The sequence below is a fragment of the Macaca fascicularis genome, chromosome X, assembly GCF_037993035.2.
Source record: "Macaca fascicularis isolate 582-1 chromosome X, T2T-MFA8v1.1".
Lineage (NCBI taxonomy): Eukaryota > Metazoa > Chordata > Mammalia > Primates > Cercopithecidae > Macaca > Macaca fascicularis.
In genome coordinates, this window is record NC_088395.1 from 84,855,751 (window position 1) to 84,883,459 (window position 27,709).

The 27,709-nt window shown below is 37.2% G+C and overlaps 1 protein-coding gene and 1 pseudogene across 2 annotated transcripts in view; both read right to left on the reverse strand.

Annotated features, from left to right (window-relative positions):
• The window catches only part of CYSLTR1 (cysteinyl leukotriene receptor 1), a 93,047-nt gene extending 65,553 nt beyond the window's left edge, over positions 1-27,494 (reverse strand). For both annotated transcript variants that reach the window (XM_005594007.5, XM_005594006.5), the window contains exon 1: positions 27,263-27,494. The gene's annotated coding sequence lies outside the window, so the exon portion shown is untranslated. The remainder of the gene's footprint in view (positions 1-27,262) is intronic.
• LOC135969276 (E3 ubiquitin-protein ligase XIAP pseudogene) lies at positions 1,748-27,494 on the reverse strand (annotated as a pseudogene).
• Positions 27,495-27,709: the final 215 nt, after the last annotated feature.

Consider the following 27,709-nt stretch of genomic DNA (forward strand, 5'->3'; position numbering starts at 1 on the left):
CATGCTCATGGAGAGGAAGAATCAATATCGTGAAAATGGCCATACTGCCCAAGGTTATTTATAGATTCAATGCCATCCCCATCAAGCTACCAATGAGTTTCTTCACAGAATTGGAAAAAACTGCTTTAAAGTTCATATGGAACCAAAAAAGAGCCCGCATCTCCAAGACAATCCTAAGTCAAAAGAACAAAGCTGTAGGCATCATGCTACCTGACTTCAAACTATACTACAAGGCTACAGTAACCAAAACAGCATGGTACTGGTACCAAAACAGAGATATAGACCAATGGAACAGAACAGAGTCCTCAGAAATAATACCACACATCTACAGCCATCTGATCTTTGACAAAGTGGAGAGAAACAAGAAATGGGGAAAGAATCCCCTATTTAATAAATGGTGCTGGGAAAATTGGCTAGCCATAAGTAGAAAGCTGAAACTGGATCCTTTCCTTACTCCTTATACGAAAATTAATTCAAGATGGATTAGAGACTTAAATGTTAGACCTAATACCATAAAAACCCTAGAGGAAAACCTAGGTAGTACCATTCAGGACATAGGCATGGGCAAAGACTTCATGTCTAAAACACCAAAAGCAATGGCAGCAAAATCCAAAATTGACAAATGAGATCTAATTAATCTAAAGAGCTTCTGCACTGCAAAAGAAACTACCATCAGAGTGAACAGGCAACCTGCAGAATAGGAGAAAATTTTTGCAATCTACTCATCTAACAAAGGGCTCATATCCAGAACCTACAAAGAACTCAAACACATTTACAAGAAAAAAAACAAACAGCCCCATCAAAAAGTGGGCAAAGGATATGAACAGACATTTCTCAAAAGAAGACATTCATACAGCCAACCGACACATGAAAAAATGCTCATCATCACTGGCCATCAGAGAAATGCAAATCAAAACCACAATGAGATACCATTTCACACCAGTTAGAATGGCGATCATTAAAAAGTCAGGAAACAACAGGTGCTGGAGAGGATGTGGTGAAATAGGAACACTTTTACACTGTTGGTGGGATTGTAAACTAGTTCAACCATTATGGAAAACAGTATGGCGATTCCTCAAGGATCTAGAACTAGATGTACCTTATGACGCAGCCATCCCATTACTGGGTATATACCCAAAGGATTATAAATCATGCTGCTATAAAGACACATGCACACGTATGTTTATTGCAGCACTATTCACAATAGCAAAGACTTGGAATCAACCCAAATGTCCATCAGTGACAGACTGGATTAAGAAAATGTGGCACATATACACCATGGAATACTATGCAGCCATGAAAAAGGATGAGTTTGTGTCCTTTGTAGGGACATGGATGCAGCTGGAAACCATCATTCTTAGCAAACTATCACAAGAACAGAAAACCAAACACCGCATGTTCTCACTCATAGTTGGGAACTGAACAATGAGATCACTTGGACTCGGGAAGGGGAACATCACACACCGGGGCCTATCATGGGGAGTGGGGAGGGGGGAGGGATTGCATTGGGAGTTATACCTGATGTAAATGATGAGTTGATGGGTGCTGACGAGTTGATGGGTGCAGCACACCAACATGGCACAAGTATACATATGTAACATACCTGCACGTTATGCATATGTACCCTAGAACTTAAAGTATAATAATAATAAAAAATAAATTAAAATGTATAAATAAATTCATACATATGATTTAAATAAAATTAATATAACAAAAAAAAGAAGGACATAACATGCCTAGTATGGAGTTATATTAAGACATAAAATTTTTTTGCTTTAAAGTAATGACTGAGTAGCACATGGGACATTTGTCAACTGTTTCAGCATGTTGTTTACAAGTGACTACATGTCCATAGGGAACAACAATGACAGCAATATTTCTACACATAGAGATTTTGCAAAGTTCCTTCATTTGCAGGCACCTTAGGTGCTCTTCAGTAGTAATCTGTTTGTGAAATGAAGTCTGACTTGATTCATCTTGTGGACTGTCTTTCTTAGCATTCAGTAGATCTGCAACCAGAACCTCAAGTGATTTATAGTTGTTCCCAGATATCTGAATTTTTCCTCCATTATTTTCTTAATGTCCTTGAAAGTGAACCCCATTTGTATAGCTTCTTGTACCATAGGATTTTGGAAGATGATATCATCAATTCTTCTAGTTAGTGATAGTGTTTTCTCAGTAGTTCTTATGAGACACTCCTCAAGTGAATGGGTTAAATGAATATTGTTTATATATTCTTGTCCTTTCTGTTCTAACAGATATTTACACCCTGGATACCATTTAGCATGTTGTTCTCAGTGGTCTGCACTGAACTTCCAATCAGTTAGCCTTCCTCTACAGTGAAAGCACTTTATCACCTTTACCTAAAGCATAAAATTCAGCTCTTCCAAGCTGCTCCTTTGTTAACTGAGTATATCCACATCCCAAAAGTAATGATCCATGCTTCATAATCTGCCATGAATGGATTTCTTGGAAGATTTGTTGAATTTGGGAAATTCCTATCAGAACTCACAGCATCAGATTCACTTTGAATATTAAAATTCTGACCCCAAAGTAGCAATTAGGAAAGTGTTACCTGTGTTCTGACCAGGCACTATCACAAGGTTCCCAATTTTTCAGTTTTCCACCACAACAAAAGCACTGCACTTGGTCATCAATACCTGTGTAGTAGAGTCCAGCACTTGCTAACTCTTTTGGGGATAGGTGGGCATAGTCTGGCCAGTTCTGAAAGGACTTTAATGTAGCTTCTTCACTATACATGGCAGGGTTCCTTGGGTATATGGTGTCTGATACATCTAAAACCTGCCCAGTTCTCAAAAGATGCATCTAAAACCTGCATGCATCTCAGATGGCGTGTATAAAGCAAAACGATTTCTGCTTCCCAGATAGTTTTCAACTTTGTACTGACCATTTTGAATACCAGGATTTGTAGGCTGTGTGGCACTATTTTCAAAATAAAAGCCATTGATAAATCTGCAATTTGGGGATAGTTTCCTGTGTCTTCCAACTGCTGAGTCTCCATATTGCCATCTATCTATGGCTGCATGACAACTAAAGCACTGCATGGTATCTCCTTCACTCGTATAAGGAAACCTTGCTTGTGCCAGTGTTGATGCTGAAACAGGACTACTACTTGGAAAATTAGCAAAAGTTTTTAATCTAAACTCTTCTACAAATTTTTCATCCTTATTGATGAAGGTACACACGTTTTAGATCCTTAAAAACTGTTAAAAGTCATCTCTTGGAAATAGGACTTGTCCACCTTTACTTAGGTGTCACAGGATTTAGGAAGGCAGTCCTGAGGGGCTTGAAGTCACCCACCCACCCATGACTTCCATTGGCAGTCCAGGGAAAGTGGGCAAGCAGCCTGGGCCAGGCCACCCCTGCCAGGTGGGCCGAAAAAATAACTTTTAACCTAGAATAGTATATTCAGTGAAGATATCCTTGAAATATAAAAGAGAAACAAAGATTTTCCCAGACAGACAAAAGCTGAGAGACTTCATCAACAGCACACCTGTCCTACAAGAAATGCTAAAGAGAGGACTTCAATTAGAAAGAAAAGGCTCTTAATGAGTAATAAGAAATCACCTGAAGGTACAAAACTCTCTGGTCATAGTAAGCACACAGGAGAAAATAAAATATAACACTGTAACTATGATGTGTAAACTGCTGTTATACTAAGTAGGAAGACTAAATGATGAACAAATAAAAAATAACAACTACAATTTTTCAAGAGATAGACAGTACAATAAAATATAAATCAAAATAACAAAAAGGTAAAAAAATGAGGAAATTAAGCTAAAGCATAGAGTTTTTATTAGTTTTCTGTTTACTTGTTTATTTATGCAAACAGCGTTAAGTTGTTATCAGGTTAAAATAATGCGTTATAAAATAGGAGTTGCAAGCCTCATGATAACTTCAAAGCAAACTACATACAATGGGCACACAAAAGTAAAAAACAAGAAACTAAATCACATCACCGGAGAAAATAACCTTCAATAAAAGGAAGACAGGAAGTAAATAAAGAAAGAAAGAAGAGAAAACTACCAAACAACCAGAAAAATATAAAAAAATGGCAGGAGTAAATCCTTACTTATATAAAATAACAACAAATGCAAATGGGCTTAACTCTCCAATCAAAAGATGTAGCGTGGTTGAGTGGATAAAAAAGCAACACTCAATGGTATCTTGCCTACAAGAAACATACTTCACCTACAGAGACACACACAGACTAACAATAAAGGGATGGAAAAGATATTCCACACTATTAGAAAACAAAAAAGAGCAGGAGTGGCATACTTATATCACACAAAAGAGATTTCAAGAAAAAAACTATAAGAAGAGACAAACAAGATTACTATATAATGATAAAGGGATCAATTCAGCAAGAGGATGTAATAATATTAAATATATATACACCCAACACTGGAGCACCCAGAGGTATAAAGCAAATATTATCAATGATAGAGAGATAGGCACCAATACAATAATAGCTGGAGACTTCAACACCTCACTTTCTGCATTGGACAAATCTTCAAGACAGAAAAAACACAAAGAAACTGCAGGCTTTATCTCCACTATAGAGCAAATGGGTCTAATAGATATTTACACAATATTGCATTCAATGGTTTTAGTATGTATATTTATTTCCTCAGCACATGGATCATCCTCAAGGATAGAAAATACGTTAGGTCACAAAACAAGTCTTAAAACATCAAAAAAATTGGAGTAATTTCCAGTATATTTTCTGACCACAATGGAATAAAACTAGAAAACAATAGCAAGATAAATTTTGGAAACTATGCAGATACATGGAAATTACACAATATGCTCCTGATTGAGCAGTGCATTAATGAATAAATTAAGAAGTAAATTGAAAAGTTTCTTGAAACTGATAAGGGTAATACAGCATATATAAACCTATGTGATATGACAAAAGCAGTACTAAGAGGGAAGTCTATAGCTATAAGTTCTTACATCAAATAAGAAGAAAAACATCAAATAAACAATTTAATAATGTATCTTAAAGAATTAAAGAAGCGGCCGGGCGCGGTGGCTCAAGCCTGTAATCCCAGCACTTTGGGAGGCCCAGACGGGCGGATCACAAGGTCAGGAGATAGAGACCATCCTGGCTAACACGGTGAAACCCCGTCTCTACTAAAAAAAAAATACAAAAAAAAACTAGCCGGGCGAGGTGGCGGGCGCCTGTGGTCCCAGCTACTCGGGAGGCTGAGGCAGGAGAATGGCGTGAACCCGGGAGGCGGAGCTTGCAGTGAGCTGAGATCTGGCCACAGCACTCCAGCCTGGGCGACAGAGCGAGACTCAGTCTCAAAAAAAAAAAAAAAAAAAAAAAAAAAAAAAAGAATTAAAGAAGCAAGAGCAAACAAACCCCAAATTATGAGAAGAAAAGAAATTATAAATATCAGAGCAGAAATAAATAAAATTGAAATGAATAAAACAAAAGATTAATGAAACAAAATTCTGGTTTCTTGAAAAGTTAAACAAAATTGACAAAACTTTAGGCATGCCAACTAGAAAAAAAGAGAAAATCCAAATAAAGAAAATTAGGGATAAAAAAGGAGACATTACAACTGATATCTCAGCAATTCAAAGGATGAACAGTGGATATTATGAGCAAGTATGTCATTAAACTGGATAATCTAGAAGAAATGAATAAATTCCTAGATGCATAAAACCTACCAGGAACAAACCATGAAGAAATCCTAAATCTGAACAGATAAATAACAACTAATGAGATCAAAGTCATAATAAAATGTCTCCCAGTAAAATAAAGCCCAGGATCCAATGGCTTCACTGCTGAATTTTACCAAACATTTAAAGAAGAACTGATACTAATCCTGCTCAAACTATTCTGAAAAATAGAAGAGAAGGAAGTGTCTATGAACACATATAAGGCCAGTATTACCCTGATACCAAAACCAAAGACATATCTAAAGAAGAAAACTATAGTCCAATATCTCTGATGAATATTGATGCAAAAATCCTCACAAAACACTAGCAAACCTAATTCAACAATATATTACAAAGTTCCTTCATCAAGACCAAGTGGGATTTATCCCTGAGATGCAAGGATGGTTCAACATACGCAAGTCATTCAATGTGTACATCATATCAACGGAATAAAGGACAGAAACAATATGATCATTTCAATTTACACAGAAAAAGCATTTGCTAAAATTCAATATCCCTTTTTAATAAAAATTGTCAAACAACTAGGGATAGAAGAAACACACCTCAATCTAATAAAAGCCATATATGACAGATCCACAGCTAGTATCTTATTTAATTCGGTCAAAAGTGTAAGCCTTTCTTCTAAGATCTAAAACATGACAAGGATGCCCACTTTCACCACAATTATTCAACATAGTACTGGAAGTCCTAGCTAGAGCAATCAGACAATAGAAAGTAACAAAAGACATCCAAAATGGGAAGGAAGAAGTCAAATTATTCCTGTTTGCAGATGATATGATCTGATACTTGGAAAAATGTAAGGACTCCACCAACAAACCATTAGAACTGACAAAAAAATTCAGTAAAGTTGCAGGATACAAAATCAACATAAAATAATTTGTGGCATTTCTATATGCCAACAGTAAACAACCTGAAAATATAACAAAAATGTAATCTCATTTACAATAGCCATGGATAAAATTAAATACCTAGGAATTTAACCAACCATTAACTTTGTATAATGAAAACTATAAAACATTGATGAAAGAAGTTGAAGAAGATGTTAAAAAATGGAAAGATATTCCGTATTCATGAATTGGATGAACCAATATTGTTAAAATGTCCTCACTACCCAAAGCAGTCTATAGATTCAATAAAATCCCTATCAAAATACCAATGACATTCTTCAAAGAAATAGACAAAAATACTAAAATTATGTGAAATTGCAAAAGTCCCAGAATAGCCAAATGTACCCTAAGCAAAATGTATAAAACTGGAAGAATCACCTCACCTGACTTCAAATTATACTACAGAGCTATAGTAACCAAAACAGCATGGTACCTGCATATAAACAGGCACATACACCAATGGAACAGAATTAAAAACCCAGAAACAAATCCACACATCTACAGTGAACTCATTTTTGACAAAGATACCAAGAACATACCGTGGGGAAAAGACAGTCTCTTCAATAAATGGGACTGGGAAAACTGGATATACATGTACTGAAGAATGAAACTAGACCTCTATTTCTTCCCATATGCAAAAATCAAATCAAAATGAATTAAAACGTTAAATCTAAGACCTGAAACTACAAATCTACTACAAGAAAACATTGGGGAAACTCTCCAGGACATTGGTGTGGGAGAAATTTCTTGAGTAATACCCCAAGAGCACAGGCAACCAGAGCAAAAACGGACAAATGGAATTGCATCAAGTTAAAAAGCATCTGCCTATCAAAGGAAAAAATCAAGCAAGTGAAGAGGCAACCCACAGAATGGAAGAAAATATTTGCAAGCTACTTCTGATGAGAAATTAATAACCATATATATATAAGGAGCTCAAAAACTCTACAGGAAAAAATCTAATAATATAATTAAAAATGGGCAAAATACTTGAAAAAACATTTCTCAAAAGGAGACATACAAATGGAAAGCAGGCATATGCAAAGGTGCTCAACATTATTAATCATCAATGAAATGCAAATCAAAACTACAATGAGATATAATATCACCCCAGTTAAAATGGCTTATAACCAAAAGACAGGCAATAACAAAGTGCTGGTAAGTTGTGGAGAAAAGGGAACCCTTATACACCATTGGTGGTAAGGTAAATTAGTACAATCTCTATGGAGAACTGTTTGGAGATTACTCATAAAAGTAAAAATAGAACTCCCATATGATCCAGCAATGCCACAGCTATCCAAAAGGAAGGAAATTAGTATATGAAAGAGATATCTGCACTCGCATATTTTTTGCAGCACTGTTCACAGTAGTCAAGATTTTGAAGTAAACTAAGTGTCCATTAACAGATGAAATGATAAAGAAAATGTAGTACATATACACAATGGAGCACTATCCAGCCATAAAAAAATGAAATCCTGTCATTTGTGACAACATGGAGGGAACTGGAGTCCATTATGTTAAGTGAAATAAGTCAGGCACAGAAAGAAAAACATCACATGTTCCCACCTTTTTGTGGGATCCAAAAATCAAAACAATTGAACTTACGGAGATAGAGGGTAGAAGGACAGTGCATTAGTCCATTTTCACACTGCTATAAATACCTGAGATTGGGTAACTTATTTTTTTTAATTTTTTTATTATGATTATACTTTAAGTTCTGGGGTACATGTGCATAATGTGCAGGTTTGTTACATATGTGTACTTGTGCCATGTTGGTGTGCTGCACCCATCAACTCATCAGCACCCATCAACTCATCATTTACATCAGGTATAACTCCCAATGCAATCTCTCACCCCTCCCGCCTCCCCACAATAGGCCCCGGTGTGTGATGTTCCCCTTCCCGAGTCCAAGTGATCTCATTGTTCAGTTCCCACCTATGAGTGAGAACACGCGGTGTTTGCTTTTCTGTTCTTGCGGTAGTTTGCTGAGAATGATGGTTTCCAGCTGCATCCATGTCCCTACAAAGGACACAAACTCATGCTTTTTATGGCTGCATAGTATTCCATGGTATATATGTGCCACATTTTCTGAATCCAGTCTGTCACTGATGGACATTTGCATTAATTCCAAGTCTTTGCTATTGTGAATAGTGCTGCAATGAACATATGTGTGCATGTGTCTTTATAGCAGAATGATTTATAATCCTTTGGGTATATACCCAGTAATGGGATGGCTGGGTCATATGGTACTTCTAGTTCTAGATCCTTGAGGAATCACCACACTGTTTTCCATAATGGTTGAACTAGTTTACAATCCCACCAACAGTGTAAAAGTGTTCCTATTTTTCCACAGCCTCTCCAGCACCTGTTGTTTCCTGACTTTTTAATGATTGCCATTCTAACTGGTGTGAAATGGTATCTCATTGTGGTTTTGATTTGCATTTCTCTGATGGCCAGTGATGATGAGCATTTTTTCATGTGTCTGTTGGCTGTATGAATGTCTTCTTTTGAGAAATGTCTGTTCATATCCCTTGCCCACTTTTTGATGGGGTTGTTTGATTTTTTCTTGTAAATGTGTTTGAGTTCTTTGTAGGTTCTGGATATTAGCCCTTTGTCAGATGAGTAGATTGCAAAAATTTTCTCCCATTCTGTAGGTTGCCTGTTCACTCTGATGGTAGTTTCTTATGCTGTGCAAAAGCTCTTTAGTGAAATTAGATTGCATTTGTCAATTTTGGCTTTTGTTGCCGTTGCTTTAGGTGTTTTAGACATGAAGTCCTTGCCCATGCGTATGTCCTGAATGGTACTACCTATGTTTTCTTCTAGGGTTTTTATGGTATTAGATCTAACATTTAAGTCTCTAATCCATCTTGAATTAATTTTCGTATAAGGAGTAAGGAAAGGATCCAGTTTCAGCTTTCTACTTATGGCTAGCTAATTTTCCCAGCACCATTTGTTAAATAGGGAATCCTTTCCCCATTTCTTGTTTCTCTCAGGTTTGTCAAAGATCAGATGACTGTAGATGTGTGGTATTATTTCTGAGGACTCTGTTCAGTTCCATTGGTCTATATCTCTGTTTTGGTACCAGTACCATGCTGTTTTGGTTCCTGTAGCCTTGTAGTATAGTTTGAAGTCTGGTAGTGTGATGCCTCCAGCTTTGTTCTTTTGACTTAGGATTGTCTTGGCAATTTGGGTTCTTTTTTGGTTCCATATGAACTTTATAGCAGTTTTTTCCAATTCTGTGAAGAAACTCATTGGTAGCTTGATGGGGATGGCATTGAATCTATAAATTACCTTGGGCAGTATGGCCATTTTCACGATATTGATTCTTCCTATCCATGAGCATGGTATGTTCTTCCATTTGTTTGTGTCCTCTTTTATTTCACTGAGCAGTGGTTTGTAGTTCTCCTTGAAGAGGTCCTTTCCATCCCTTGTCAGTTGGATTCCTAGGTGTTTTATTCTCTTTGAAGCGATTGTGAATGGAAGTTCATTCATGATTTGGCTCTCTGTTTGCCTGTTACTGGTGTAGAAGAATGCTTGTGATTTTTGCGCATTAATTTTGTATCCTGAGACTTTGCTGAAGTTGCTTATCAGCTTAAGGAGATTTTGCGCTGCGATGATGGGGTTTTCTAAATATACAATCATGTCATCTGCAAACAGGGACAATTTGACTTCTTCTTTTCCTAATTGAATACCATTTATTTCTTTTATTTTTTATTTTTTTAATTTTTTAAATTATTATTATTGTACTTTAAGTTCTAGGGTACATGTGCATAACATGCAGGTTTATTACATATGTATACTTGTGCCATGTTGCTGTGCTGCACCCATCAACTCATCAGCACCCATCAACTCGTCATTTACTTCAGGTATAACTCCCAATGCAATCCCTCCCCCCTCCCCACTCCCCATGATAGGCCCCAGTGTGTGATGTTCCCCTTCCCGAGTCCAAGTGATCTCATTGTTCAGTTCCCACCTATGAGTGAGAACATGCGGTGTTTGGTTTTCTGTTCTTGTGATAATTTGCTAAGAATGATGGTTACCAGCTGCATCCATGTCCCTACAAAGGACACAAACTCATCCTTTTTCATGGCTGCATAGTATTCCATGGTGCATATGTGCCACATTTTCTTAATCCAGTCTGTCACTGATGGACATTTGGGTTGATTCCAAGTCTTTGCTATTGTGAATGGTGCTGCAATAAACATACGTATGCACGTGTCTTTATAGCAGCATGATTTATAATCCTTTATTTCTTTCTCTTGCCTGAATGCGCTAGCCAGAACTTCCCACACTATGTTGAATAGGAGTGGTGAGAGAGGGCATCCCTGTCTTGTGCCAGTTTTCAAAGGGAGTGCTTCCAGTTTTTGTCCATTCAGTATGGTATTGGCTGTGGGTTTGTCATAAATAGCTGTTATTATTTTGGGAGAATCAATGTCAGATCTAATTAATATGTACAATTTCTGCAGAACTTAGGAAGGAACATTATACTTGGTGCCAAATAAATGTGTTTAATCAGACTAACTCATATCAGGATTGTTTTATTGAGGCACATTAGACATATATGCCATTTATTATATTATTTTCTTTTCTTTCTTTTGGTGTAATTCTTGAAAAAGTAAGAGAATTATTTTTTCAGAACATTCTACCAAAGCAAAAATTAATGAGCAGAACTTCATACAAGATCGAAATTTAAGCTGTTTGTTCTTCATCCAACAAAAGTTATAGCTATGTGTAAAAGCTGAATTATGATTTACTGGGAATCAGCTGAAAGTAAGGCCAGTAGGTTCAACTAGATTGCAAATTCCTTGTAAGGAGGAATTTTGTCTTCACATCTTCTCATTCAAGTATTTTACTTCCCCTTACACTTTCTCATTTTCTCTCTATAGCACTTTGCATAGTAATTTGCATGTACAGCAGGAAAACAATAAATGACTAGTGAGATTCTATGTCTTTCTTTATAGAGAACATTATATTTTTAACTCATGTCAGTAGAACATGCCATTTGTTATTCTAAGGATAGTTGCCAGTTTGAGCCAGAAGGGACCTTTGAGATCTTGTACCAATAGACTTTTAACATGTGAAAAAGCAAGATTCAAAACCTGGTGATGAGATTGTAGTGGTAATGACTTCTTTAAGAGCACATAGCTAGGGCTGGGAGTAGAACCCAGGCATTATGGCCATCAGACCAGTTCTACTACCATACTGCCACCCTCATTCTCACTCTTCCTTTTGATTTCCCTTCATTAATGACACATTTTTCAGAGAGTCAATTGAGGTAATCACTGCAGACAAAATCTGTGAAAGGTCAAGAGTTGGTCCTCAGTTATTTGCTTCTATCTTTCCCTTGGAATAGTTATCAACTTTCCTGGTTTAAAAAGATAACTTTCGAAGAAGATCGTAGATAGAAAACAGGGCTAATGTGCATATCTCACTTGGATGGACAGAACAGTGTACGGAGACTCATACCACAAACTTTTGCTCCAAGAACCACTGCAGGAACATACTGGGAAAGCCAGAATAATTCAGAGATCCTTTGAAGGAACTGGCATGCCACTACAAATTCTGTGAGTTAGGTGAAAAACTGTGAGTTCTCAAAGTGTGATTGGGTGAAAACCTGCCTCTGAACAGACATCCCCACTGGGGAATCTGAAAGTCCAGATCACAAGAGGATTTAACCTTTCCTAGAACTGGAATGGATTTAGGGTGCCATGTGAAATATAAAAGTAAAAGCAGTAGTGGGAAGAGCCTTATGGGCACTCCCATTATCCAGCTTGAGCCCAGTGAAGCCATCCCTGACTATATCTCACAGGGGCCTTTGGGAAAGGCACCCAGTGGAATTAGGGAGGAGTCACAGGGTGTAAGAAGTTTCCAACTGAATTTTGCAATTACAACTGGGCACTAACTTTCTTGAACAGAAGCCAGGAAGCAAATGGGAACTGCTGAAGATATGAATGCAGGAGCCACAGCTAACATTGTGGGCAGATAGGGAGGGGTGAGACCTGAATGCCAAGTTTGCTTGCTCAGCGGGGAAGTTTATGGTCTTGGACAAGTTCTGAGTTCTGCACAAGCAAGCTGCCTGGATCTAAGCTTGGCACCATTAGTGGAGCACTATGGGAGTGAGGCTGGCCTTGCCAACTGTGTGGGAGGTGGGTGAGGCCTTTCACTACCAACTATCCCCCACTTCTTTGGTGAACTATATGGCACAATCAAAGCAGCTATAATCCCCTCTGGAACATAATCCTGTTGGCCTGAGAACCACATTCCCATTCCTCACGGAGGCTTTGGCAAGCCCTGCCCAAGGAGAGTCTGAGCTCACACCCACCTAAGCCTACCCCCAGCTGATATTTCTCTACCTGCCCTGGTAGATGAACACAAAAGACATACACTCTTGGGAGCTTTATGGACTTGCCCATCACCTGAGTAACGAGAATACTTCCCACAGCCAACATAGGGCAAGCTTATATCCCACTGCTAATGCCACAGCTGGTGCTCTCTTGCAAGCACCACCTCCTGGCTGGAGGCCAACCAATTCAGGCCATTACAGGAACACGTGGCAGAATAACCCTGCTCCTGGGAAGAAGAAAACAACAGAAAATATCACCGCCTGCAATGTCCCGGCTAACCAGAGGTCTTGGGTGTGTTCACTGTACAACTTCACTGCTAGCATAACCAGCATTTGAGAAAGCCAGCACACTAATCATATCTACACCAAGGACTCTCACAGAGTCTAATTCACTCCCCTGCCACCTCAACCACAGCAGGTGCTGGTATCCATGGTTGGGAGACCTGAAGACAGATAACCTCACAGGATTCTTTGCAGATATTTCCCAGCACCACCCTAGAGCTTGGTATCTCTACTGGGTGGATAGACCCAGAAGAGCAGTAACAATCTCTGCAAAGAAGAGATTTGTTTGGCTCTCATAAAGCCCCATTCCTAGGGGAAGGGAGAGAACACCACATCAATGGATCACCTTGTAGTGCAAAAGAATCTGAACAGCAGGACTTGAGTTCAGATCTTTCCACTGGTGGGTAGTTTCTCACAGCAGAGGCACAATTGCAGTGCTGTGTGCAGTAGGGGAAGTCTGCACTTATACCCCAACAAGCTGGTAATCTCTGTGATCATGAAGGGACTTGGAGAAGGGGTTCTTGTTCCCCTCTGGCACTCCACTGCAGACACAGCTGGGGCTTCTCCCACAGGAATGCAGTGTGGAGTCACCTACAGACAACCTTTCTGGAAAAATCCAGGGTGGGCACAGCCCCACAGAAGGAGCACACTCCAGATTCAGGCCTGCAAAAGAGGCAGTCACAATTCCTTCCTACTTGAAATATCAACATTTCTATAGATGAAAGGAAATGCCTGTCTGATCTGAATAACTGAAACACTAGAACAGGAGTGAGGTTGTGAAGTGAATAGCTTTCCTGAAGACCTAGCAGAAGAGGTAAGGTAGCTCCCACTCTTCATCATGATAAAACCTTAGCACATCTAATTGAGAGCTCCCCCAGACACCTTCCTCAAGGCTGAGACCTTGGCCCACTGTTGGATGTTACATCTACCTGCTTGCCTTAGCCACAACTGGTGCCTACCCAGGGTTACCTCCCTGACTGGCTTGAAACCTGAATCATCAACTCAGTAAATAAAACACGTGGAAAAAATTAAATGAATAAATAAAGTGTATATCATGAGAGAATGTGATAATCTTTGAGAGATCCCTGCCATTTTAACTCCATAGGAGACAGTAAATATGACCACACACCAAGAATCTAACTACTACAACCAGCATTGGGAAAAGCCAATGCACAAAGACACTATAACTAAGGATCTCATACAGAGTGAGCATCAAAAGCAAATTAGGGTAAAATAAACATTGAAGTCAGATCCTTAAGAGGGACAAAACCCCAAAAATCCAAAAAACCACAGTTCAATAAAAAATAAATTCAATAACAATTTTAAGAAACAGTCTATCCAGATGAGAAGAAATCAGAAAAGTGATTCTGGTAATATGACAAAATAGAGTTCTATAACACCCCCAAAAGTTCACACTAGTTCTGCAGCAATAGATCCAAAGCAAGAAGAAACCTCTGAATTGCCAGATAAAGAATTCAGAAGATTCATTATTAAGCTATGCAAAGAGATACCAGAGAAAAGTGAAAATAAACTTAAATTAAAAAAAAAACAGGATATGAGTAAAACATTCTCCAGAGAAATAGATATCTTAAAGAAAATACAATCACAACTTTTGGAAATGAAAGACACATTTAGAGAAATACAAAATGCAGTGGAAACTTTCAACAATATGCTAGAACAAGTAGAAGAAAGAACTTCAGAACTCGAAGACACAGCTTTTGAATTAATGAATCAGACTAAGACAAAGAAAAAAGAATAAAAAAATGAACAAAGCCTCCACGAAATTTGAGGTTATGTTAAATTGGTGTTCCTGAGGAAGAAGAGAAATCTAAAAGTTTGGAAATCTTATTTGAGGATATAATTGAGGAAAATTTCCCTGGTCTTGCTAGAGATTAGACATCCAAATACAAGGAGCTCAAAGAACTCCTGGGAAGTTAATTGCAAAAAGATCATCACATTAGGTAACCTATGAAGGAAAACCTATCAGATTAACAGCAGATTTCTCAGCATAAACCTTATAACCACAAAGGATTGGGGTCCTATCTTTAGCCTCCTTGAGAAAAAGTATTTTCAGCCATAAATTTTGTATCCAGCAAACCTAAACTTCATAAATGAAGGTGATATACAGTGGTTTTCAGATAAAGAAATGCTGAGAGAACTCTCCACTACCAAGCACTACAAGAAACGCTGAAAGAAGTTCTAAATGTTAAAACAAAACCTCAAAATACATCAAAACAGAACCTCCTTAAAGCATAAATTTCAAAGGGCCTATAAAACACTAACAAAATGAAAACAAAACAAAACAAAACAAGGTATTTAGGCAACAGGTTAGCATGATGAATGGAACAGTACCTCACATCTCCATATTAATATTGAATGTAAAAGGCATAAATGCCCCAATTAAAAGATACAGAATGGCAGAATGGATAAAAGTCCACCAACCAAGTGTATGCTGTCTTCAAGATACTCATCTAACGCCTAAATATTAATACTCACATAAACTTAAGGTAAAGGAGTGGAAAAATATTCCATGCAAATAGAAACCAAAAGCCAGCAGGAGTAGCTAGGCTTATGTTAGACAAATCAGATTTTAAATCAATAACAGTTAAAAAAAAAAAAAAGGCAAAGAGGGACCCTATATAATGATAAAATAGTGCAACAGAAAATTATCACAATCATAAATATATATGCTCCTAACATTGGAGCTCCCAACCTCATAAAACAGTTACTAGTAGACCTAAGAAATGAGATGGATGGCAACATAATAATAGTGGGGGACTTCAATACTCCACTGACAGCACTAGACATGTCATTAAGACAGAAAGTCAACACAGAAACAATGGACTTGAATTATACACCAGAACAAATAGACTTAAGAAATATTTACAGAACATTCTACTCAACAACTGCAGAATATACATTCTTATCAACAGTATATGAAACATTTTCCAAGAGAGACCATATTATAGGCTACAAAACAAGTCTCAAAAAATTTAAGAAAATCAAAACATATCAAGTATCCTCTCAGACCACAGTAGAATAAAACTGAAAATTAACTCCAAGAGGAACCTTCCAAACTATACAAACATATGGAAATTAAATAATCTGCTGTTGAAGAATCTTTGGGTAAACAATGAAATCAAGATGGAAATTAAAAAATTATTTGAACAGAATAATAGTGCCATAACTTATCAGAGCTTTGCAGATACAGAAAAAGCAGTGCTAAGAGGAAAGCTTATGGCATTAAATGCTTACATAAAAACATCTGAAAGAGCACAAAGAGACCATCTAAGATCACACGTCAAGGAACTAGAGAAACAAGAACAAACCAAACCCAAACCCAGCAGAAGAAAAGAAATAACAAAGACTAGAGCAGAACTAAATAAAATTGAAACAAAAAACCCCAAAAGATCAATTAAATAAAAAGCTGGTTCTTCACAAAGATAAACAAAATTAACAGAGCATTAGCAAGATTAACCATGAAAAGTAGAGAGAAGATCCAAATAAACTCAACTAAAAATGAAATGGGAGATATTACAACCAATACCACAGAAATGCAAAAAAAAAAAAAACAAAAAAAACAAAAAAAAAAAAACATACAAGCCTACTGTGAACACATTTATACATACAAACTAGAAAATCTAGAGGATATAGATACATTTCTGGAAATATGCAACCCTCCTAGATTACATCAGAAAGAAATAGAAACTCTGAACAGACCAATAACAAGTAGGGAGATTGAAACAGTAATAAAAATATTGCTAACAAAAATTGTCCAGAACCAGATGGATTCACAGATGAATTCTACCAGAAATTTCAAGGAGAATTGTTATCAATCCTGCTGAAACGATTCTAAAAGATAGAGAAAGAGAAAGTCCTCCCTAAATCATTCTACGAAGCCAGTATCATTCTGCTATCAAAACCAGGAAAGGACATAATAAGAAAAGAAAACTACAGACCAATATCCCTAATGAACATACATGCAAAAATTCTCAACAAAATACTAGCTAACTGAATCCAACAGCATAACAAAAAGAAAATACAGCATGATCAAGTGAGTTTCATATCAGGGGTGCAGGGATGGTTTGACATACACAAATCAATAAATGTGATATATCATATAAACAGAATTAAAACCAAAAATCATATAATTATCTCAATAGATGCAGAAAAAACATTTGACAAAATCCAGCATTCATTTAGGAATGAAAACCCTTAGCAAAATTGGCATAGAAGGAACATACTTTAAGATAATAAAAGCTACCTATGACAAACCCACAGCCAACATTATACTGAATGGCAAAATTTGAAAGCATCCCCCCTGAGAACTGGAACAAGAAAAGGATGCCTACTTTCACCACTTCTATTCAACAGAGTACTAGAAGTCCTAGACAGAGCAATCAGACAAGAGAAAGAAATAAAAGACATCCAAATTGGTAAAGAGGAAGTCAAAGTGTCGCCGTTAACTGATGATATTATTGTATACCTAGAAAACCCTAAAGACTCATCCAAAAAGTTCCTAGATCTGATATGAATTCAGTAAAGTTTCAGGATACAAAATCAATGTACACAAATCAGTAGTGCTGCTATTCACCAACAATGACCAAGCTGAGAATCAAATCAAGAGCTCAATCCCTTTTGCAACAGCAGCAAAAATTAAATACTTAGAAATCTACCTAACCAAGGAGGTGAAGGATCTCTATAAGGAAAACTACAAAACACTGCTGAGAGAAATCATAGATAACACAGACAAATGGAAACACATCCCATGCTTATGGATGGGTAGAATCAATATTGTGAAAATGACCACAGTGCCAAAAGTAATCTACAGATATAACACAATTCCTGTCAAAGTACCATAATCATTATTCACAGAACTAGAAAAAGAATCCAAAAATTTATATGTAACCAAAAAAGAACCTGCATAGCCAAAGCAAGACTAATCAGAAAGGAGAAATCTGAAGGCATTACATTGCCCAAATTCAAACAATACTGCAAGACTATAGTTACCAAAACAGCATGGTACTGGTATAAAAATAAACACATAAACCAACGGAACAGAATACAGGACCCCAAAATAAAGCCAAATATTTGCATTCAACTGATCTTCAATAAAGCAAACAAAAACATAAACTGGGAAAAGACATCCTATTCAGCAAATGGTGCTGAAATAATTGGCAAGCCACATGTAGAAGAATGAAACTGGATCCTTGTCTTTCACTTTACACAAAAAATCAACTGAAGATGGATCAAAGACTTAAATCTAAGACCTGAAACCATAAAAACTCTAGAAAATAACATTGGAAAAATTCTTCTAGATGGTGGCTAAGGCAGACTTCATGACCAAGAACCCAAAAACAAATGCAACAACAACAAAAATAAATAGATAAGACCTAATTAAACTAAAATAATTCTGCACAGCAAAAGAAATAATTAGCAGAGTAAATAGACAACCCACAGAATGGGAGAAAATATTTGTGAACTATGCATCTGACAAACAACTAATATACAGAGTCTACAACAACTCAAATAAATCAGCAAGAAAAAACCAAATAATCCCATCACTAAGTGGAAAAGGGACATGTATAGACAATTCTCAAAAGAAGATATAAAAATGACCAATGAACATATGACAAAATACTCAACATCACTAATTATCTGGGAAATGCAAATTAAAACCACAATGAGATAGTACCTTACTCCTACAAGAATTAATTAAAAAATTAAAAAATAATAGATGTTGGCATGGGTGTGGTGAAAAGGGAACACTTTTATGCTGCTGGAGGAAATGTAAACTAGTACAACTACTATGGCAAACAGTATGGAGATTACTTAAAGAACTAAAAGTAGAACTGTCATTTGATCCAGCAATACTACTATTGGGTTTCTATCCAAAGGAAAAGAAGTCATTATATGAAAAAGACACATGCACATGCATGTTTATCGCAGCACAACTCACAAGTGCAAAAATATGGAATCAGCCTAAATGCCCATCAATCAATGACTGTATAAAAATGTATATCTACACCATGGAATACTACTCAGCCATACAAATAAATGAAATTATGGCATTTGCATCAATCTGGATAGAGTTGAAGACCATTATTCTAAGTGAACTAGCTCAGGAATGGAAAACCAAACATTTATATGTTCTCACTTATATGTGGGAGCTAAGCTATGAGGATGCAAAGACGTAAGAATGACATAATGGACTTTGGGGACTCAGGCAAGGGTGGGAAGGGAGTGAGGGATAAAAGACTACACATTGGGTACAGTGTACACTGCTTGGGTGAGGGGAGCACTGAAATATCAGAAATCATCACCAAATAACTTATCAATGTAACCAGAAACCACCTGTTCCCCCAATACTATTAAAATTAAATTTAAAAGACCTAGAGACAGAAATACCATTCAACCCAGTAACCCCATTACTGGGTATATACCTGAAGGAATGTAAATTTTTCTATTATAAAGACACATGCATACATATGTTCATTGCAGCACTATTCACTATAGCAAAGATGTGGAATCAACCTAAATGCCCATCAATGATAGACTGAATAAAGAAAATGTGTGACATATACACCATAGAATACTATGAAGCCACAAAAAGGAATGAGATTATGTCCTTTGTAGGGACATGGATGGAACTGGAGCCCACAATCCTTAGCAAACTAATGCAGGAACAGAAAATCAAATACCGCATGTTCTCACTTATAAGTGGGAGCTAAATGATGAGAACTCATGGACATATATAAGGGAACAACACACACTGGGGCCTGTTGGAGGTAGGAGGGTGGGAAGAGGGAGAGGATCAGGAAAAATAACTAAGGAATATTAGGCTTAATACCTTGGTGACAAAATCTGTACAACGAACCCCATGACACACATTTACCTATGTAACAAACCTGCACATCCTGCACATGTACCCCTGAACTTAAGAAGTTAAAAATAAAAAGAAAACTTTCATGCAGATGACTCAAATCTCTGTCCACTACAGCCACAAATGACTTACCTAAACTTTAGTCTCTCATTTTCAGCTGCTTATTAGATTGCTCTACTTCGATATCTTGTCTTTTAAAAAATTTCAAACATATTTTCAGACAAATACAACCTTCTCTTCAACATTAACTTCCCCATCTTATATTTCTGTTTCTTCAATGACAGTAAGAGTCTTCCAGTCAGTCAGGCATAGGACCTGGCAGTCATCTTTGACTCCACCCTATCCTTATTTTATCCCTCATCAAGTCCTGTTGATTCTTATTTTGCAATGCCTCCTGACCCTTTCCTTCTTTCTTTCTCTTTCTTTCTTCTTTCTTTCTTTCTTTCTTTCTTTCTTTCTTTCTTTCTTTCTTTCTTTCTTTCTTTCTTTCTTTCTTTCTTTCTTTCTTTCTTTCTTTCTTTCTTTCAACGACTTAGTTCAGCATCCTTATCTCATTATGCCTTAGCTACTTCACGGTGATCTATGCATCCTCTTTCACACTTAAATAATCAAGAGGTGAACCTGGAAAATTTCTACTTACACTTCAAGATTTATGTTGAAGTTATCACTCTCTATGAATACTCCCATGTGCATAGTTCTATTCTTTCGTTTATTACAGTGCTGTAATTACTCTTTTTGCTTACATGCCTGTCACACCCATTTAGACAGTAAGCTCATAGCTCATTAGTGGCAGTGAATTGCTTTATTCATTTTTTGCTCTTTTCCTCTCCGAATTGGGCAACTTTGAAGAGTAACTGTGTGGTTTTAAGAGCTGTTGAGTAATAGAGTATGTAATTTTCCAGGGTGGATGTCTAGGATCAGAGGAAGGAGCATGTTTCTCTCTTTCTCTCTCTGTGTGTGTGTGTGTGTGTGTGTGTGTCTGTGTGTGTGTAAGCACAGGTGCTGTTATGCAAGAATCTAAATAATGATGTAAAGTGATAGTAAAATGTGGATACATCGAGCGGGGTAGAATCTATTTAAAAGAAACCTGAAAATTCGCAGAGTGCAGGGGACCATGGCTCATGGATGGACACTTTACAAATCACCAGAGAAGAAAGGAAAGAGGGTGGAGCAGATTGAATCTACACATTTCGGCAGAAAGGGAGGCAAAGATCTTAAAACAAAGAAGGCATAGCAGTGGCTCATGCCTGTAATCCCAGCACTTTGGGTGACCAAGGTGGGTGGATCACCTGAGGCCGGGAGTTTGAGACCAGCCTGACCAACATGGAGAAACCCTGTCTCTACTAAAAATACAAAATTAGCCGGGCATGGTGGCACATGCCTATAATCCCAGGTTCTCAGGAGGCTGAGGCAGGAGAATCTCTTGAATCAAGGAGGTAGAGGCTGTGGTGAGCCGTGATTTCGCCATTGCACTCCAGCTTGGGCAACAAGAGTGAAACTCTGTCTCAAAAAAAAAAAAAAAAAAAAAAACCATAAATGGTCTGGTGGGGCTGGAGGAGAGTTCAAAAGTGCCATAGGTCAGAGACTAATGGAAATCCAAAGACTCAAGGATATGTTTGATTATAGGGTTTGAATGAGACTGATGGGTATTTTTGGATTGAACCAACAGCAGAGACAATATGATTAAATCAGTATCTGGATGTACTTTTATGATTCTATTAAGTTATATGCCTGCCAAGATTTCCTTTACCTTTCTAGTAAATACTAGCATGCACCAGATAGTCTGTATGTGTTGGAGGACTGCCAACAGGAGTGGGGTGATGAAGGCAGGGCCAAAGCAGAAGAGGAAGTGGGGAGGCTGGGACTCAGGGTTCCTAAAACTGATACTTCCTCTTCTGCTGCTGAGCAGTGGCAGGATGCAGAAAACATATTTTAAGAGGGTGCAGCTCAGTGGAGCACTGTTTTTATTTGACCAACTCCCCAGTGCCCTCTTTCCTCCTCTCCATGTAGCCTATTACTGTCAAATGAAAAAAAGTTGGTTGTGCCATCCTGTAAGTCTGAGCTCAGGGAGGTTAGGGACAATGCTATATTAATCTTTTGATACAGTAGGCACTCATTAATGTTTGTTGAATCAATATCTGAATGAATAGGAGAGTCAACAAATATGAGTGTTTTGTAAATTACAAAGCTCTTTAAAATTTAAATTTTTATTACTCTCTTTCTTATTCATATAAGGCTCACCTACTTTGACCACACCACCCCACAGTCATATCTCTCTTTGCACATAGGAAAATGTGGAATTGATGTTTATTGAGTGATTGTTTATTGATTGACTAGAGTAAAGCTACTCATTCTCTATGGAGACTTAATCTACAAACCATCAGGCTATACTAATAATCCCAGTGACTTTCTTCCATCGTAGTGAAGGATTTGGGGGAAGAGGGCAGAATGACCCTTCTGTCTGTGATCACTTTAGCCCTATCATTACAATAAGTAGCTTTCTTACTTTATATTTCCAGGGATGTGTTGCTCACAGGGATATGCTTTTTGGGAATACATTTCCAAGGATATGTATTCTCATTGGTATTTAAAACTATGGGGGGACTGATACTTCGTTGCTGACAGTTCTCAGGTGTTTCTTCTGTAGTCTCTTATTCTCCTTAAGAGGAGAATGTCAAACCCATCAATTCAGGCCATTCTGTTGTCAGACAGTTGGAATCTAAACTTTATATGACACTGTCAAACCAAAAAGGACCTTGGACTGTGGCATTCAGAACTAGTGACAGTGTGTCTCCTTCCATTGTACTGTGCCAAAAATGCTTTATCCTGTGTAACCAGATTAAAAGGATGCATAAGACCAGACCTTAAGGGAAATGAAAGTTACCAAAAGGCAATAGAGATCTTGAGGAGTGCATGAGTGCGTGCGACAGTGTATAGTGCAGGATACTTTCACCCCTAGTTTGGATGATAGAAATGTGTTGCAACTTACATACATACTTTTGAACTTCTTGTAAAGCACTAACTAGAGGGCCTTTTTCCAGGAATACCTCTATAACTCTCTACCTAATTCCTAGCAGCTTGGAATCCTCTGATGTTCTGAGGTCATTGCTCTCAGCTAACTCTGAGGCCTGCTTCTATCATCTTGGCATTTAGATGTCTGGTTCTTGCCAAATAATTGTTCTCTATGAGATTGCTTTTTATTTAAGGCCCTTTGTCTTAAGTAAGAATTCAAATTCAGATCAACCACAAATGGTAACCAATTTGGAATGAAAAGAAGCTTTATTACCTTCTGAGGCCTGAACATTTTCTAGGAACTTTGGAATAAGTATGTAAGACACATCTGAGATGTTTGAGTGTTGTTAGTATTAGCTCAATTCCATTGAGCTTGTTGAATCCATGACAACACAAAGACAACCATTTCTAAAAACAAACACTGTTAATGTGAAATTTATGAGAAATCTTAACAAGTCTTATACTTTAGACATCTTGAAATGCTATTCAAAATTGGATTTTTCTTTCCCTTTTAGGGAAAAGGGATTGATGAAAAATAAAACAATGTCCAAATATCTCCTATTTTTTCTTTAGCTCAAGGACCCTAAGTCTAGATCTGAACTCCTGTTTCTTTTCTATCAGTTACATTTAAGTAGGAGCTCAAATGTCTGGGTTATATTGATTCTGAAAGCACTCTAAACAAGATAATGACATTTTATTCATCAAAAGGAAAATCAACTATGTGTTAAATGTCCAAGGGCTTATGTTTACTCTTCTGTCTCTTTTCCTCTATTTCTATAAGGACCTCTTCCTAACTTATCCCCCAAATTTAAAATATTTTTCTTTCTCTTTTCTTCCCTATGTACCCCCCACCCCTAGTCTAGAAGAAGGACTGTGGGGCACAAAGAAAGGAGAGGTCATGTCATGATGAGATGGAGTGGGATGAGACAGAATGAAGCAGCAGTATAGAAGAATTTATACAGTGGCCTTTTCTACTAATCCATAAAGAATTCTTAATTAAAGGCAAAAGTAATTGTCATCTGATGGTGTTTTAGCACCTTGATTGTAACATGAATTAATGGACCTAAGATGTCTGGATTTATCTAATCAAATTAGGTAAAAGGAATGACTTTATTGCCTTTTCTGTAAGGATGAGGATATGTACTTCTTGCTATGAGTCTATCAGGCTTCCTTGCAGTTTTTTTTTTTTTTTTTTTTTTTTTTTTTTTTTTTTAAAGACGGAGTCTCACTGTGTCGCTAGGCTCCAGTACAGTGGCTCTATCTCGGCTCACTGCAACCTCTGCCACCCGGGTTCAGGCGATTCTCCTGCCTCAGCCTCCTAAGTAGCTGGTACTACAGGCAGGTACCACCACACCCAGGTAATTTTTGTATTTTTAGTAGAGATGGGTTTTCACCATATTGGCCAGGATGGTCTCAATCTCTTAGCTTTGTGATCCACCCACCTCAGCCTCCCAAAGTGCTGGTATTACAAGCGTGAGCCACCACACCCAGTCAACAGTTTTATTTCTGCACTGCAAAGCAACAAATTGACATACTGACTAATCTATCTTTTGTAGGGTTGACTGATATAAATATATCTTTCAACAGTTTGTTCATATCTGATTGAACTGGGAAAACTTTTCTCACTGACCCTTAAATCATACCACATAGGTGTTCATGTGGCCTGAAATGCAAATAACACTGGAGTGAGAGATAAAAGTGACTTTAGGTCTTTTTATTTTAGACACACACACACACACACACACACACAACTACACATACATATTTTAAAAACATGATTTGTATTATAACCAAATCTGTGATTGAACTAGTGGTTTTATGAAAGAGTAGTGGGATATTGTGTTGCATTCAAAACTTGGTGCAAAAAACTATTTTAATCCTTAGCATATAATCCTAAGAATCAATGGGCTTGGTTAAAGTAGTAACAATAAAAAGTGGATAGTGCTTTCACAGAAATACTTCTTAAATACTACTCTTAAATAGTTTTACTCCTTTTAGAGTTCACATTGAGGGTGTGCATAAGTATTGTAGGGCTAGTGACAACTATAATCCAGAGTGTTTGATGCTACTGACAGGTCCTAAGAGTAGGATGAAGTTGCTGAGACTTAGAGTGACGTCCCTGACCTAGAAATACAGTCTAGGGAGTAGAAAGTATCTAGCTCTACTCTCTCCCCATGCAATCAGTTTTGTTATGTGTTTTATCCTACTGGAATGAATGGAATTTAAACAAAATCCTTCTGATGGTGGTTTGTGTTTTCAAATTGCTTTCAGATTTTATATTTATCATTTTAAGAGATTTAGAAAATATTCCTATTAGCTCATTACTGCATTAGATACACAAAAGAACCAAGAAATACTAATGGCCATTAACTTGCCAGAGAACACCCAGCTGTTTACATGTCAAAGCTAGGGTGAACTCCCAGTGATCCCAGTTACCCAGTTTATCTCCCATTGAAATCCACGCAGCAAGATAGTTTAGAGCAGCCACTGTTAGGTGTTAAGAACATGAGAACAACAAAATGGACCAAAGTAGAGGTCCATACTGGGCAATGTTATTTGGGAGATTATGATAGTTACCATTCACAGTATCGAATTCACAAGGTTGGGTATGTACCTTAAGAATCAGCACCTTCCCTTTATTATCGGCCAATTATACTGAAAATACAAACTTATAATTTTCTATACTGTGGAAGAATCTTGCTTTTATGACAGATAAATAGTTTCTAAATGCATCAAAATTTCATTAAGGGAAGGTAGTGGAAAATGAGAATTGATGATTCTGGGTTAGGAATACACTAACATGCTAGATTAAGTCTAAAAGCAAATTGCAAACTTTTCTTAACCTACCATTATCTGTGTGCTTACTGACTCCCAAACTGACTTATTTCATTAGGAGGAACCCTGATTGGCTGGTGTAGTCAATACTTAGGGGAACAGGGGAACAATTTTTTATTAAAAATAAATAATTTTTATTTATTTATGGATGAATGTAAATATAGCACTTGAGGTTGTTTATGATGTAAAAACAGATAGCTTTTAGTTCTAATTAAGCCATTAATCATAAAACAACAACAGAAACCATTTTTGAATGATTAAGACTTCTTGCAATAAAGTTAAAATTGTCTAGGAACAAATTTTCCTAATGTATTTCAAATGTAATGCAGTCCTTTGTATTTTGTAATGCATTGTAAAAATACATTTTTTTGTATTTAAAATAGTGTACAGTCTAGTTCAGATTTAGTTACAGTTTCTTTTAAAATAATCATTTGTTAGACATATGGTATCATAGCTTCTCTCTAGGTTTCAAAATAATCATAATACTGGAAAGCAGAACCACTGAATTCAGTAGGTGGAGCTCACCAACCCATTTGTTTCCTCTTGAAAACAGCTTTTTTGCCGCTAAGTAGAAAAATGTTACTGGCTAAAGATTTTATTAAAATGTATGAATTTTTGGCTCTGTGTAAACTTAGTCTACGCCAGATGAGTCTAAGTTGCTAAATAGATCATGCAATTTTCTTCTATTCAGTTATAGTTGAGAGAGCTTTATTTTTACAGTCTCTGGCCAGAACTGGCTACTTTCTAGTTGTACGGTGTGTTTCAAGAATTTTTTTTAGCCTCTCTCAGTCTATTTTCTCTTTCATAAACACGGACAGTAACACCTACCTTGTCTAAATTATAGGGTGTTGAAAGGTTCGGGTGGGATAATAAATATGAAACTACCTTATGAAAATTTTACTCTCCACTGGTTTACCTTCAGTAATCACTACATATTTATTTTCCATATTGAAGGAAAATATCACTACATTAGAGAAACTCCACTGAACGCTCAAAATGGGATTTGAAAACATATCTCACATTTCTGGCTTAATTGCAAAGGTGCTAGAGGCTTGCAGAGTGTGTCTCCTCTGTATATTGCCACATTGAGCCCTAGAAGAAGCACTGAGCAATATTTGTTGACAGACTGATCATATAATCAGATCTCTGGCTAAGAAATAAAGCAGAAAGAATTCATACTAGCACCCAAACTTAAAGCAAGCAAGGCAGATAACTTATCCCCAAACTCCTGGGAATTTGCTAAAATTTACCATCAGTAACGTTTTACTACATACTGTTCTGGTCTCAGTACTGAATACTGAGTTTCCTTACCTGCTAACTTCAAGGTCCACAGTTTACTGTCCTTTGCGTTTTTTCTCAGAAGCAAGCTCCAAGTCTTCAGTAAATTTGATCTACCAGTCCTTGCAACTAATCCTTGTTGGTGAGCTGCACAGTATCTGGATACCCTGTAGGGTCATAAAAGCACAGTCCATTCACAGAGTGCCTGCTCTATAGGCAAGCTTCTTTGCAAAGATGGGTTGCTGCTATTTTTCAGAGGAGAGAGGGCAGGGCACATTTGCTAGCCAATATATACAGATATACAGATTCTTCTTCCTCTTTCAGATTAGCCTTCAAACTGTTAAAGCACTCCCGGAGTTTGACTTCTCTGGTGCAAAGTGGGGGAGGGGAAGGGTCAGAGAGGAAGGAAGAATAGAAACTGGAGGCTTGCAGGTTGCGTGTATGTATAAATAAGCTTTTCTTCCTAGCTTCAGGAATAGA